At 43.2% G+C, this 16,031-nt stretch overlaps 2 pseudogenes; both read left to right on the plus strand.

Moving 5' to 3' along the window:
* The first annotated feature begins 2,145 nt into the window (after positions 1 to 2,145).
* Positions 2,146 to 5,212, plus strand: LOC117765722 (annotated as a pseudogene).
* LOC117766074 lies at positions 5,061 to 7,355 on the plus strand (annotated as a pseudogene).
* The last annotated feature ends 8,676 nt before the right edge of the window (positions 7,356 to 16,031 follow it).

The raw sequence follows: 16,031 nt of genomic DNA on the forward strand, positions 1-16,031 counted from the left end.
AGCCGCCTGTTAAATCCATCAGAAAGTTGTCACGTATCAGGTAGCATTAATTATGGATGTCTTCAGTGATGGCTGGCCTGTTTGTTTAGTCCGCCAGGCAAAATTGGTCTCTGTATTTGAAGACGAATGTGTCAGCGAGGTCACACGTGAGCGACGCACTGCTCTTTTGTTCCTCCTCTTCTCCAAACAAGAGCCGGCGCCTGACGAATAATGAGAGGATTGGGAAGAAACAGGAGCAACAGTGAGAGAAAGAGGGCGAGAGACAATACGACTGCAGGATGTTGAATAAAACATAAGGGATGGATGGATGACTGGAGGAGCTTTCCACTGCTGCTGTTGGAAAGCCAGCATGTACTGAACAAAATGACTTTCAAGTCAAAATATAACAGGTTGAAACAAAGACTGTGTATAAAGATGTATGACACGACTCCACTTGCTGCCACTATCCTCAAAAGAAGCAAGAACAGGATATAGATGGATAGATAGATTTTCATTTTAGTTGGAGCCATGGTAACGATATCTCACAATACACTAAAATTACTAATTAAAACCAAACTCACTGGAAAAACTGAGAAGACTGCCTAAAATGACAGAAACCATTGTTGAGAAAAAAAAAGATTCAATGTGAACTTAGATTTTTTGGGGGTTTGGTCCATGTCCCATTCATTAACATGGAGGCGGCAGGGTTCACGGCCCGTAGAACAGCCAACCACCAGTTGGCGATCGAGATGCTTTGGCTTCACTTTTCAAGAGCTGCCATCCATCCATCTTACAGTCTGTGAGTCAGCAACAAATTTGGATTTCACCTCAGACATTCAGACAGGAAATGAGCAGAATCTTAGTAATTTACACATCCAGCAGCTGCTGAGCAGGCCGGGGCAGGCCGTCCCTCCACCCTCCCAACACCAGGGTACTGGTGCTGGGTCTCTCTGGACTGGGCAGTCCAGCTCTTGCCCCTGTCCTGCACTGGGAACCAGCTGGTCTGAGCAGGTTTTTATAATACCTCTGTCATTAGACTTAGGAAATGGAGACAGTTAACACGGCTGCAGCTGAGACTAAAGCCCCAAGGCCCTGTCTGCAAATTACATTGTTCTCACAAACAATCCCATTGAATAAGGCCACTGAGGAGCGACTTTGGCTTTGGAGAGAGAAGCTTTGATGGTCTAGTTTCATCCGCTCCTATTAGTAAGTCTGTGGTCATCACTGCCAATGAAAATCATTTTCACCAGTAAACTTTGATTTTAAATCTGCAAAACACTAAATACTGGCTCATAACTCCTCCTCCTCTGGTTTGAATTTTTGCTGTAGATATTAGTTTTTAAGATGTTATTCATTCCCAAAACTTCTCAGCATCTCTGCTCTCAGTTTATCAACAGTTTCCATCTTATCCTCCTGTCCACTGTGATTTTCACTCGTCTGCTTTAGCTGATTTATGTAAAGGCCCAGTCTGGTCAGTGGCTGTTTGCTGTTGTCCAGACTGATGAGTGCTTGTTTGCAGTGAGGCTTCTGTTATTGATCCCAGCAGATGGCATCACATTGTGTTTGATCAGCGTGTACATGAGAGGAGATCCTGAGCCGAGCATTCGATTTTTTTAATCAGAAGGATTTTACGAGCCCAGAAAGTGTCCAGTAGCCCATAAATAAAAAAAAACATTAGACAAAAGTCACATATATTTGATAATATATAGTTTGAAGAGATAGTTCACCCAAAAATGAAAATTCACCACTTTGCCGATGGGTGGGGTGGGTGAAGTGTTTGAGTCCACAGAACACTTTAGGAGTTTCAGGGATAAAACTCGTTAACAGAGGACATTTAGGTGAAAAACATGTTGGGAATGACCGCGTTCCGAGTCGAATTTGAACACTTCACCCACCCCTCCATCGGCATAGTGGTGAGTAGATAACGAGTGAATTTTCATTTTTGGGTGAACTATCCCTTTAACAGGCACTTCATTCTATTATATAATAATATTCTCAGCTTATCTTTTTTAAATTTCTTCTTTCACACGGTTGCTGGGTAAATTCAACTGTCATGTGTGCTGCAGACAGAGCAACAGGAACCCCCTGTCCTGTGCAGCAAGAGCCAGCTCTGTCTTGCAGCGCCCCCACGTGGCCCACCACTGTAATTACATCGTCCAGAGGCAGTAAACAGTGAGTGGAGTGGGCAGGCTTGTGTGTGATCATCATCATCTTCCGTCACTCTGGATCCACCATCATCCACAGGCCCGACCCGTGCAGGAGGCTGAGGCGCGTTCAGGGACCAGAGACGGGATCAGGCGGTAGGTAGCGAACATCACAGCTGATGTTGTTGTTGTTGTTGCTGCTGTTGTTGTTGTTGTTGTCGTGACGCGCCCTCAGAAGTGTGACTGGATGTTTTCATGCGACACGGTAGAAAAACGCTGCCTCACGATCCCTGCGTGTGCGCGTTGCAGCGGAAGCTGGTCCCATCTTTTGTTTTTGTCGCAGCACACGAGCTAATGCTATCTGCAGGCTAAAGGCTCCGCACACACAAAGCGTAGGTTCAAACATAGACTGTATATAAGGTTCAAACCCAGTGTACCCACCGGATCATCATCACACCAGAGACTGTGTGAGTTTACAGTAAACAAGGCCCAGTGATCTTCAGATTGATAATAATTAAATAATTAATTCATAATAATGAGTACAAAATTATAATCGAGTTTTCAAATCATAGATGTTAAATGTATCCTATGTTATATTATGTTATATCATCTCGTCATGTGTCTATGAGGCTTTTTAAATTTCTTCTTTCACATCGTTGCTGTGTAAATTCAATATGTAATAATGTGATAATATATTATAATGATGATAATTGCTTCTCAGCTCCATGTGAGTATCTCTTGCTAACAGTTTATAAACTGGGATTAGTGGAAAACATGTTTTAAAAAACTTGTTTTCAAAGCATGGATCAGGTTTGCTAAAATTAACATTTTATGTCAAGTGGTGTCACCACGAACGAATGAGAAGTGTTGAATATGTTATCCACCGAGAGTCTATGTAGGTGGACTCACTAAAATAATTGATTGTAAAATATTACATGAAAAAACGATTTATTAGAGTTATATCCAAATTAAAATGTTACGCATTTGGAATTTCCCCCATCTGGCAACACAAACATTCTTATTAATGGCTTTCGGTAATTAACTTTTTAAAATGATATGTTAAAAACCCTCTATAAATGGTTCCCTTACCTATAATTATTGTATTTTTATATCCAAGAACATTCTAATCCAACAACTGACACTGAAAGACCAACGTCTTCATGAAAAATTTTGTTTTTCACTTCATCGCCCTGTACAGATCACCCTGTGTGTCATATCTGTAATCTGCTTGTTTTTAAGAGCACTGCAGCACCGACCTTGCCACAGTGTCACCATGGGCTCCTCCACCACATCTGCCGCCCTGCTGTGTCTCCTGGCGGGGGCTCTCGCTGCCATTCAGACCCCCCAGACAGGTGAGGAGCCAGATGAAACTGCAGAGCTCAAAAACAGAGGTGGTAGTCAGAGCCGTAGGAAGTAAAGGAGGTCAAGATGTCAGCGTGACATGTCAGCCTCTGCTCTGCATGAGAAAAGAGGGAAACACTGAGTGGATGCTGCGTCTATACGAGATTCAGAAAGTTATCAAACAGGAGCTTTAGTATCAATGGAGATGCAACAGATTTAGCTGAATTTAGTTTTGTTTATTGGTTTATTTATTTTTGAGTGGTCTTACGAGATAAATACTGTTTATATTAACCACAGAGGGATGCAACTGGAGATTATTTTTATTATCTTTTTAAAATGTGTCTCAGTCACAGTTCCTTTGAAATACATGCAGTATGGTTTTGTTTGATCAACAGTCCAAAACGTAAATGTACTATTTTTATAATAATGTGAAACAGAGAAAATCTGTAAATATTACATTTGGAAAACTTTTTTACCCGAAAGAAACAAACTTAAAACACTGAATCTGTGTAGACAAACTGGTTCATAGTTCACAGTTTGGGTCAGCTGTGCGTGAACCAGCTGAGACATCAACTGTTTCTCCAGTGTTTTTGGATAAGCAGCAGGCGAGCACCGTGATCTCCCGTCAGAAGAGGAATGTCGACGGCAGTAACCCCAGCCGGTCTTCCAGCCTGGAGCAGGCTTGCATGGAGAAAGTGTGCACCTACGAGGAGGCCAGGAAGTTCTTCCAGGACTCGTACCGCACGGTGAGATGCAGAATTTTTCTCACAAAGCCCTGCCTTGCTTGTTCATTATCTCCTAGTGTCCCTCCCTGTTTCATTAATGCACTGTGTACATGACAGAGAACTGTGCACTTATCTTGCATGTTTTCTCCTGCAGGATATCTTCTGGTCCGTCTACATTGGTAAGTGCTGTGGTAAAATGATTTTCCATTGCTGCACAGCCATAAGTAGTGCATTAGATCTTCTCAGACTCGCCGTCTGTGTGCTTAGATGGAGACCAGTGTGCAGAGAAGCCCTGCAAGAATGGAGGCGCTGTGTTCGGACAGCGTGGGAGGCTACGACTGCGTCTGCAAGTCGGGTTTCACGGGGATCCACTGTGAAAGTGGTGAGGAGGACATCCAAGTTGTGTGTGATCATCATTGTTCATTTGCTCTTCAGCTGGTGTGTGAGTGCTGCTATCCTCCGCTCTCTGTTTCCACGGTGCAGACCAGACGCTGTGCATCCTGGAAAAGAACAAGGGCTGCACCCAGTTCTGTAAACCAGACTACACATCCTACCAGTGTTCCTGTTGCCCGTGGATGGAAGCTCAGCCAAAGGGACAGGAATAAGTGTGAGCCTGCAGGGTACGTCTGAGACAGGGAGAAGTAACCTAATGATGACCTAACGAGAGAGAATTAATTATAACCGTTTTGCAATCGTCTCTCAGTCAGTTTCCCCTGTGGTAAAGTGAACAGTCTGAGTCGTTGGGATGACAAACAGTCCAGCAACACCCCGCAGCAACTTTGAGGGAGTTAGCTGTACTTCCACTGAGTGTCCCTGGCAGGTAGGAACACACAGACTCCCGCACACTGTGACACATCACTGGCATTCCTTTATGTGTGGCTGATGTTCATCCTGTCGTTTGCAGGCTCTCCTGAAGAGTTTCAGAGTCGACAGGCTTCTGCAGCGGAGTCATTCTGAGGAGAACCTGGTTTTGACCTCAGCTCAGTGTGCAAACAAATTCAGCTCCTTCCAAGTGGCCGTCGGTGAGCAGACTAAACACATTATCACAACTTCCCAACAACAAAGGATAGAAAATAATAAATAGACAGCAAATACTCTGATGTCACATGAGAATGGGTCCATTTCCAAAGCAACAAAGTTGTGCAGTTGGACAAAGGACAAAAGAGAATCATGCAAGCTCCCAAAAATATTTGTGATGCAACATTTAGATCTATTCTCCACAAACACATTTTTCAAATAAACGCTTAAAGAGTGAAGAATGAAGTGAGAAAATGAACATTTTTATATCGAATTTTAATTATTTATATTCAAAAATGTCTACATATCCCCAGCCCTAGAAGAATATTAAACTTTCTTAATGTGAATGTACCTTATGAAGCTAAATGGTACTGATGTACTGATGGGGAAACTGCATGAGAAAAACTGAGACATGTTTTCCATGAAGGTATGAAACAGTGACATGGCTGTTTTTAAATTTAGTTTTTTTAAGCGCAAGATGACATCTTCATATGTCTTGTTTTATCAACAGTCTAAATCCAAACATATTCAGTTTGTGAGAACTAACACTGACAGAAAAGCTTCAAATCTTCCCATTTGAGTAACTTCTATGTCGATCAGCTAATAGATACAGTAAATCAGCCAATCATTGCAGCTCTATATGTCAGTATAGCTGAACTCCGGAAAATGTGCACACAATTGGGTCTGGACCTTATTCACAGTTTGCTTTTCACATTTGGAAGAACGCAGCAGGAGATGGTCCGGGTCAGATGCGTTCACGGTGTTTCTGTTTACAGCAACTTGACTCCCGCTTCAGATTAGGGTTGTCTTTTCATCTTTGAACATCTTCGTCGGGTAGCTTCTACATGTATGGCCTTTTCTTCATCCTTAGGATATTTGTTTTCTTTTACGTCTGTCGCATATTAGAAACGTCATTAACACTTCGCTCGTGCAGACATTTTCCATCTGTATTCTCAGGCTCACTCTGACTTCTCCTGGACATTTCACTATAGACATTTGTGTTCTCACATACAGCCCCCCCGGATAATTCCAGGAGATTCTCTGGGGTTCAGTGTATTCTGAAAGCAGCGTATGTGTGCCTGAGTTTGGGAAACACCATCCTGAATGTCCTTCACTTCCCTTCTCTTCCTCAGGCAAAAGCAACACCAACTTTCAAGACGGAGAGCAGACACTGTACGTAAAAGTAGTTCACGTTCACCCGCGCTATGTGGAGGGTCGTCCTGAGAATGACCTGGCTGTCATCGAGCTCCGCGACCCGCATCATCTTTAAGAAAAATGTAATCGCTGCCTGTCTGCCAGAACGGGACTTTCGCTGAGAGCGTCTTGTTGAAAGGCGAGCTCCCCGCCGTGGTTACCGGCTGGAAAAGATCCCCAACAGGTATCTGCTTTCGAGGGCCCGCTCACCCTTAACCACTTGGTGTACCACCAACTGACTCAGTGTCTGGAGAATCACGCCAACCTGATGACCAATAAAATGGGCTGCACTGTCCCTCGGGCCAATGCCGACTGCACCATGAGCTCCGGCAGCCCCTTGCTCACCCTGTATAGGGATGTGTTCTTTCTCACCGGGGTGGTGAGCCAGCCGCCGGGGGCCGAGTGCGCCAAAGGCTACATCTTCCAGAAAGTGTCGCGCTACCTTGGCTGGCTGCAGCCGCTCATGAGCTCCCGTTAGATCGGGTAGTCAGGGAGTATATATAATAAAAACAGGGAATAAGGGGACTATTTCCATGTGTGCACTTCAAGCTCAATCTTTTCATTAGTTTTATCTTTTTGTCTTGTATTAGTACCATTCATCAGTTGTAAATAATATCTTACATATACAAATATGCATATACACATACAGCATCAGTCTCAGTTGAGGTGATTGCTTTTCATTCCTCTACATGTACTTCCTCATTTTTCCACAAGGTGGCTCTCTGTTAACATAAACAGAGCAGCTCTTACTGCATGTGACCACCAAACACTGGCCAAATGCAGCAGCAAGAGATGGAGTGAATTATTCAACATATGCTTTGTGACGCGGTCAAAGCTTTTAATAACCTTAAGTTGATGTTGCTTTTTGTGACTGCTGTTCCTGGCTGACATGCTCTATGTAACATTCCTGGTAATCACTGTTCTATGAATGTAATAAACCCACATAACCACCTCACCCGATCGAAGTACTGTTGCCGTTTTTGGATCAAATATTACTTGGTATATAAGATACCAGAGGAATGGTGGGATTTATATATCTGTATATTTGGGAAATATCAGTGAGTCGTAGGTGCAGGTGAGAACTATTTTGTTTCAAAATTTTACAATAGATATAGAGCTTTGGTTTTTCACAACCCTAAACTTACATGCACACACTTCTACAAGAATCGTGTGCGTGAAACTGAGATATCAAATTGATTAACAGCTGCCACACTGCGTAATAATAGTGAGAAATTAAGCATTTGAGCTTTAAAAAGAAAAGTAAACGAGACAAATGGTGAAGATATTTAAGTCTGCACCAAAGTGTGAGGGTCAGACTGTTGTTGCCATCCCGCCAGCATGGCTAAAAATAGAGACAAGAGCTAAAATAGTGATGAAACGTAAGAGTAAATACAATCAAACATAAGGGAACAAGCATGGTTGAGGTCAACAGACAGTGTTGGACAACATGAGAAGAAATAACAGATCTGAGTGTTTGGCAGGTGATTCCAGTCTGATGGGGCTGTACATTTAAAGGCTTCTTCTATTTCTGTTTTTACCAGTCACATGCAGAAACAGAAAAGCATCAAATCTGTTATGCTCATAATTTAGATGAGCCATGCTGTCTAATGGAAAAAAACTGGTTGTAGCTATCCCCAGTTTGTCCCACGCAGACGATATTTGCTTGCCCTCTCTGTCACATACCCCTGTGTTGTCTGGCAACATTTTCCCACAGACACTTTGCCCTCTGCAGTCTTCTCACAGCCTCCCTGGTGAACAAGGCCTGGACCGTGTCATGCAGGGAGAGAAAAGGGGAGGCGGAAGAATGGGCATGAGAGAGAGTAAGAGACGCCACATAAGAAAAAACCTGGCCTGCCACTTTTGATCGGGCGCTTGAAAAGGACAGCTCTGAAAGCTGGGGGCCCACATTGGCTGTTGCCATGGTACTCACCTAGGAGATGGCTCCTTGCTCCCAAAAATGGCTCTGCTGCCTTTACTGGGCCGTCCAGTGGAGATTAATTTGAGTGGAGCTCCTTCCTTCCTGAGTCTGGTCCTGCCAGCTGCATTTATATTGCTCAGGCTTAACGTATACAAACACACTCTAGGATAGTTCGGCTACACTTTAATACCGACTGTCTGAAATCAACTCCTGCATTGCTTTCCATTTTTATTCCCTGAACTCAGCTTAAAATCAGAGAAATGGGGAGATGGGCACATGACATGAATGCAGAGAGGGGGGGAAAAAATAGCAGGAGACAGAAAAGGAGGCTGAGTGAGAGATGTTTGACAGGCTGAGAAAACAAAACGGCTGAATGAAGAGATGGAGAAATGCCTATAGATGAAGAGCAGAGACAGACCAGGAGATCTGGGACGTTGACACAGAAGAGAAATCATTTATTGTTGAGGACAGTTTGACGGAGCTACAGTATATTAGACATGAATGAAAAGGCCTCGGAGAGACACATTAGCGCGGCCATTACTGATGGGAGGAAGTGAAAGCACTCAATGTCAAGCTTTCACTCAAACCACAAATCAAATGTCACCAGCGCTGGGCGATCAGTGAATGTTACTACAATGTGTTGGTACATCTGGCCATGGCCTACTTCATCAGTAATCCTTCGCTCTCCTCAACCCAAAATATAGTTGCATGCTGTGACCTCAAATCCTCCCTATACCCTGTGTGTGCACGTGTGTGTGCGTGCACGTATAGCATCGCAATGACATGCTTATTTGTGTCTTGTGAATTGGGGTGAAGGGGGGGGACACATTAAATGACAGACTTTGGCAAGGATTATCTGTCTGTGTGGTGTCTGATTCCACGCAGGGGGTCAGCAGTGTGTCTGTGTGTTGAAGGCAGATAGACTGAGTTAAAAATCTGATCGGCTACGCGTGTGTGTGATGAGCGCTGTGCTATCTGTAAAGGCACGTCCAAGATCTTGTCCGGTAATCCCCCCCCCCCACCCCCCCCCCCCCCCCCCCCCCCCCCCCCCCCCCCCCCCCCCCCCCCCCCCCCCCACCCCCCCCCCCCCCCCCCCCCCCCCCCCCCCCCCCCCCCCCCCCCCCCCCCCCCCCCTTTACCAAAATCCATGTCCCCAATCTTGTCTCCCTTCAGGGCTCCACAAACATGGGACTCTGCAGTCACATTGGGTGGCAGAGCCCCCCCCCACCCAATTCATCCCAGCCCCCGTCTCAAACTCTGCCACATGCCAGACAGGGCCGCTTCCACTCGGTTGGGTAATTGTGCAGGAGAGTGGACGTAAAGCAGGAGCTCGAGAAGTTAGGGATTGGGAACTGAAAAGTGGCTGAAGGAGATGGAGCGAGACAGGCTGTGGACTTTAATATTGCTCAGATGTTGTTAAGTTGTTGAGTAAAGTTTTTTTTAGCAAGACTAAAGAGAGTTTACACCAACGCTAGCAGCTCTGTGAGGTTGCACCCAGACAAAATTCTAACATCCAACGTTCTGTTGCTTAAAAGAATTACAAGATGTTGAGTGCATTTGAATGAAAAGAAAAGCCACTTTATTAACTCTTCACAATGTTTCCTATGCAGCTGCATAAAAAAATATTAAAATCCAATACCACCACTGAAATTTGCTAAATTTAAATGAATTACACAGTTAATTGCATTTTGTTTTACTTGTTAATGACCTACTACAAATATGTGACACAACAAAGTAAGCAAATTTATATATAAATATAAATAAATGGTTATTTGTCTATATATGTCAGTATTGCGATAAACTGGCGTCTTGCAATATCCATTAACCGATGAATGGATGTTGAGACAATTCACTTATTCACAAATGTCATCCATAAACTAACAAACAAACAAAAAAGACGTCAGTGCTGATAACAGATCCTTCCTTTCTTCACTTCTGTGTTAGAAGACATTTCTACACAGCTGATAAAAAAGCATCCCTTATTCACCTCTGACCAGAAACCAGGCCTCAAAGCCTTGAGAAACGCCTTAAAAACAGTATGTTGCTTTCAGCATGTGGACGCAGTGACTGGTTGATACAAGAGGAAGGTAAATCCTGGTGCTGCCTTTATTCCACTGACCTCAACCCGACCTTGTAAGGGCTAAATCCTGTTCAGTGCCATTGAGAAACCAGAGGACCCGACAGAAAGGTCTCCGAGGCTCGCTGAATGAAAACAACAGCGCTATGTTCCTTGTGGTGGTCTTTGAAGAGGCCAGATAAAACCTTTGAGTCATGAGTGTGTCTGCAAGAAAGGTAAGTGGGAGTGCATCTGTGTATTTATGTGCCCTCCAGATACAGCACATGGAACCTAAGTGGGTCACATTCACATGACCTTTGATATCAACCCTCCTTCTAAGGGGCTATGCTACCTCGAAAGGTCATGACCTCTGCAGGTTCAGGACCCCGAGCAGCTGGAGGGTTTAAGTCATTGTCGCAAACAGATCAGGATTATCCCACTAACCATACTACTACCTTCATTACCACACTCAATGCATTTCACCACACAGCACAAACAAATGAAATGTAAATCAACCGTTTCACCAACTCTGGCACATTAACAGGCACATGTTTATTAATGTGTATCTTGCTTGTTAAATTTACCAATGTTTTTAAAAAATACATTAAAGTATAAACAACACATAAGTAAGTGTCTGTGTTAAACAGGATATAACAGTGATTTAGTATGAAAGCTGGGGGCCTCATAAGAGACACATAAAGCAGCGGAGTCTGAGATATCTCACATTTCAGTCCCAAATATTGTTCAATCTTCAAGAACTGGGGCCTACACTTCCCATAAGTCAACTGGACAGAATCTTTTTGTTAATATTCCTTTGATTAAGTTAACTCCTAAAGTCTTTCTAATCTGCCAAACAAACACACACATGGTCAGTGCATACCTCTCTAGTGAGCTGACAGCGTGGGGGTGTTTGTGCAAGTGTGTATATATCATAAACTGTGTGTAACCATGGATGATATATCTGCTCCCTGAAAGTGAAGCCAAAGTGTCTTGATAGCCACCTGGTGGCTGGTTGCAGTAAAGGTCATAACTCCCGCCTCCTTTGCGTTACTGGATGGGATATGAGCCAAACAAAAAATTCAAAGTACACGTCAAATAGATTGTTCTCAAATTCTGGTTTCTGTCATTTTACTAGGTAGTTCTTATCACATCGATGTTTGTTCAAGGCAAATTTTTTGTGTAAGTTTGGTTTTAAGTAGTTAGTTGATGCTATAAAAACAGGTTGTAATGTCATGATTGACAGCTGAGACTGACTCCCGATTGGTCGAGTGCGTGTATAGGCGGGACCTCGATACCTCGGCTCCATCTCCCGATCGTCACGACGCAGACTGGCGGCAAATGTGCAAGATGTCGGCATCATATCAGGGATATTTCTGCTTTATTTCTAGATAGTGGGAGCAAGTGGAGACATGTCGTCAATCTTTATATGCAGTCTACGGTGTATATACTGACACAGTGGACTGTTAGACTTCATGTATTTATAAAGGTGAATCATGATGGGGATGCATCATTTGACCTTTTCCATTCACCAAACAACATCACTATCACACGTTACATCCCCTGCCCCTGCAGCATGTTTTAAGATGGGATGTGCGACTGGGAAAAAATTCTCTTTAAAATTAGACTCTCTTCCTGCTAATTTTGGGCACCTGCATCCTGTCATAGTTAATGCATCCTGTGAGGTCACACGCTCTCATTCCGCTGCTTGTCTCTGGAAACAGATGCAGCATGCGGCCCTGTATTTCGGCCATCCTGCCGTCACTGTGCGGTTCATTGTGTGGAGCCGAGCGGGGTCCTGACAAGGTGAGGCAACCTCTGTGCAGCAAGGACGCATGTAATGACGGATGGATGAGACAGAGGAGAGAACAACACGGCACATATAGTTCCCAAACAAGAAGGAAACATGCCAGACAGAGTTTGTGTGGCTCTTGTTCCTGTAGACACATGACACTTTTAGATCATGTACTCTCCTCGTACAGCACAATAACTCACCAGGCAGAGCTAAAGTTAGCATAGCGCCTGTCTGTAAAGCTATATTAGTCAGCGACTGAGCCCCACATGATCGTACTGATCTGGACTTACCTTGTCACCCTCTATAAATACTGAAGTCCTCCACTGGCTGCTGGGATCTGAGTCTCCATCGGATGGTGGCACTTACCTATGTTAAATATGTGTTCGTGTACATTAGATGAATCATTTAACATTGTGGAAAATACTTTTTCTCGTTCTGAGAGTATTATTCAGTTTAATTTAGTCATATAACAAATTAATGATACATTAATGAATATCAATTATCATAAGTATTACTCTATAAGTTCATACTGTTTCATTATTTTTTCCTTTATACATTTTTCTGATATGGAATAACATTTGAGCAACATTTTAAATCAATGTGCAGAGAATGTACAGTTTCAATCCATGTACATAAAACACACACTTAATTGTAGTGGGTCATTAGGGCCCAAGCACCGACAGTTGCCTCGATTTACTGCACTGTTGAGTTTAGTTGTTCAGGTGATTACTCTGAATATGTTAACCCTTTGATACACGTAAACCCCTTCTAATGCACAACACGGCTAAAAAATGACCCGTATTCATTTCCTGTTATTACATGCATGGCTGGGTGTTTCTTTGCTATATTCTTTTATAGCTTATTTTTCCTTCTTCATTAAGGAGAAAGCTCCTTTGATGACATAGGAGATGAGTCTTCTACAGTATGTTATAGAAGATGAGTCTTCAATGTTATCAAAGTAGCCTTCTTCATTTAGAGCTGGATTCCAAAAAACACCCACAACTCCAGCTTGATCCTGTGGAACAAAGTCTAGGTCCTCAGCATCAGAGATTTCAGACTCAGAATCAAGACCAAGAATTGCCTCCTCATCTTCCTCATCCTGTTCTTCATACAGCATCTTTATGACCATGTCAACCGTAAGTCTGAAATGATTGCGACCAGCAATACTAACACTCTGGATAAAAAAAATCAAAAGCATATTTTCAAATGCATATTAATCAGTCTATTAAGTATATACCGTTAAATTTCGAGTTTCATTTTCTTGATCTAGCTATGGTTAGTTAGCCAGAAAAGAAGCTAGCTAGCTAACAGCTAGTTAGTATTGTACATATTTCTCTTTCTCACTAGTAATGGATTGTAAAATAAGACTTACATACATCAGATGTGCAAAAGCAGCTGTGTGAAATGAATGGTAGGTGAATACAAAATTACTCATACAGTTATGGGTCATTTTTGACCCATGTTGTGCAATAGAAGTGTAGTGATACAAAAAATATTTTTATTCATAAAGTAACAAAGTAAAAATTTAAATAAGGATTTTTTGATGATCAAAAACAAGTTAATTGGGGAAGACCTGAAATACTGAATGATGAAATTCATTCACTGCAAAGATATAGAAAATAGAGACTGAGCACTTTTTGACCCATGTTGTGTATCAAAGGGTTAAACTGAAAGAATAACACTTGTTTGTGACTTACTATTTAACGCCACCCAGGCTTCATATAAAAGAACACTTCAAAGAATTCATTAAGCAAAGACTTCCTTGTTGTCAGTTTGATTTAGTCACGGTGTGACACAACACACAACTTTAACTCGATTTACATTACATTTTCACCATGTGGTCCACACTTGGGCAGGGTCCAGCGCTGCGTGACGGACGCAGGAAGTGGCGTGTTTATCCTTTCCACGATGCACAAAACGCACGCAACACGGAGCCGTTTCGCCCGGCCCCTGTTCGCCATCCCCCGCGGCCGCATCAGGTCACGAGATCGATTTCTGGCTTTACACATAGACAATAATATTTTTAAGTCAACTAAATCTTTAAGTTTCAACACATGGGACTTGGTAAACGGTCTATTTTTTCAGTGCATTTCAGTTTTTCTATTATTTGAACAGCTGAGAGATACAACACGTTAGTTGTGGAGCTTTAGAAACGCTAGTTGGTGGATTTTATTGCCTTTAGTCTTAATGCTAAGCTAAGCTAACTCGCTCCTGAATCCTGCAACATATTAACAATACGGACAAGAAGTATTGCATGAGTCTTCTCATCAGACTCTCTGTAATAAAACAAAAAAAGCATTCACAGTATTCCTTAAAGTCGGTGATGTGTCCCTGCAGATGTAATAGTTCCGCTCACTTCTCCAAATGAGCCTCCCAGCTTCTACAACACAAAATGTCTCATTCAACTTCCCGGCTCCACACTCAACTGCAGTAATACAAAGGAAACAGCCTAATAAATTCTCTTAATTGCATCTTATCCTGACGAGGGATTTAGAGAGGCATGTTCTTACAAATCCAGTTATGGTGATTAACTATGTGTGGAACAGAGTAATGATTCCCCTTTCTTGTGCACGACCTCTTGAATACTTGTATGAAGTATGAGCACCGGTATTGATGATATACTCCGAGCCTGTCTGCTGATAAACAGAGAGAGACCCATTAATCTCCTCGGCCTCAAGCAGCGACCCCTCCTCCTCTTCCCATGCTGTCACTCTCCCAGCCTGCACCTGTCAGATTAGTCTCACATCCTCAGCTGCCACTCCGTATGATACGCCTCCTTACTGCCCAGAGCCCGCATGTCATCTCACTTTGCATGTATTTATGCATTTTGTGTGTGTGTGAAAGGGGGGAAAGAGGCTATGAGAAGGCTGTCCCACGCAGAAAGTGAGTAAAATGTGAGTGTGGCTGGTCGTCGGTTCCCATGTGTCTCCTTCATGTTGCTGCAGGATACGGTTTGGTGCCATTAGCACGCAAATGTTAAAATGTAGATTAACGCCTCCAAATCACTGGAGTATTCACAATCCCATAAAATGAGACCTGGCTCTGTGAGTGGATGGAGGAGAGGGGCTCGCACTAATATTTGAAACCAGTAGCACACACACATGGCAGCTCTCTTGACTATAGAGGAGGTGTCATGGCTGCCACACATGCTCCAGTATGGAGACTGCAGTGGAAAACAGTTTTCCTAAATGAAACTGTGACAGCATTGCCACAAATCACTTCCATTCGCTCACAGCGTGCACCAGGATTAAGGCAGGATGGGACACCGAGAGGGGGGTTGGAGGTGGCCTGGACAGCGGGGGCTCCCTGAAAGCCTCCCTGGTAGATGGACTGGAGCAGCTGAGGCGACAAGCATGTGACCAGAGGGAGAAATAATAAGCATCACAGCAGTTTGTAGCTGTGTCAAGCCCCTGGACATAATCAGAGTAGGCCTGGAAAAGAGGCCACATTTCTTTCAAAATAAGAGTCACAAAGATGCAAGCCAGGGATTTGAGATCTTAAAATATTCAAACAAACTCAAGGATTCAAATGGCAGTGGCAAATCAAGCAAATCAGGGTCAGTGCTTGCATCACTTTGTGCCTTCTGTCAACATGTTGAGGGATCTCAAAACACTGAACCTTAAATTGTTCATGGTGGTCAGAACTGCACCAAGGTAGCTGACTGCTATTAGTGTGTGTGTGTGTGTGTGTACTTGTCTTTTTATAGATGTGAGGGCCACTTTTGGATCAAAACCATTATTTTTAGAAGATCTTGGCCCGTTTAAAGGGATAGTTCACCCAAAAATGAAAATTCACCCACTATCTACTCACTGCTATGCTGATGGAGGGGTGGGTGAAGTGTTTGAGTCCATAAATCACTTTAGGA

Source organism: Hippoglossus hippoglossus, chromosome 8 (assembly GCF_009819705.1).
Source record: "Hippoglossus hippoglossus isolate fHipHip1 chromosome 8, fHipHip1.pri, whole genome shotgun sequence".
NCBI lineage: Eukaryota > Metazoa > Chordata > Actinopteri > Pleuronectiformes > Pleuronectidae > Hippoglossus > Hippoglossus hippoglossus.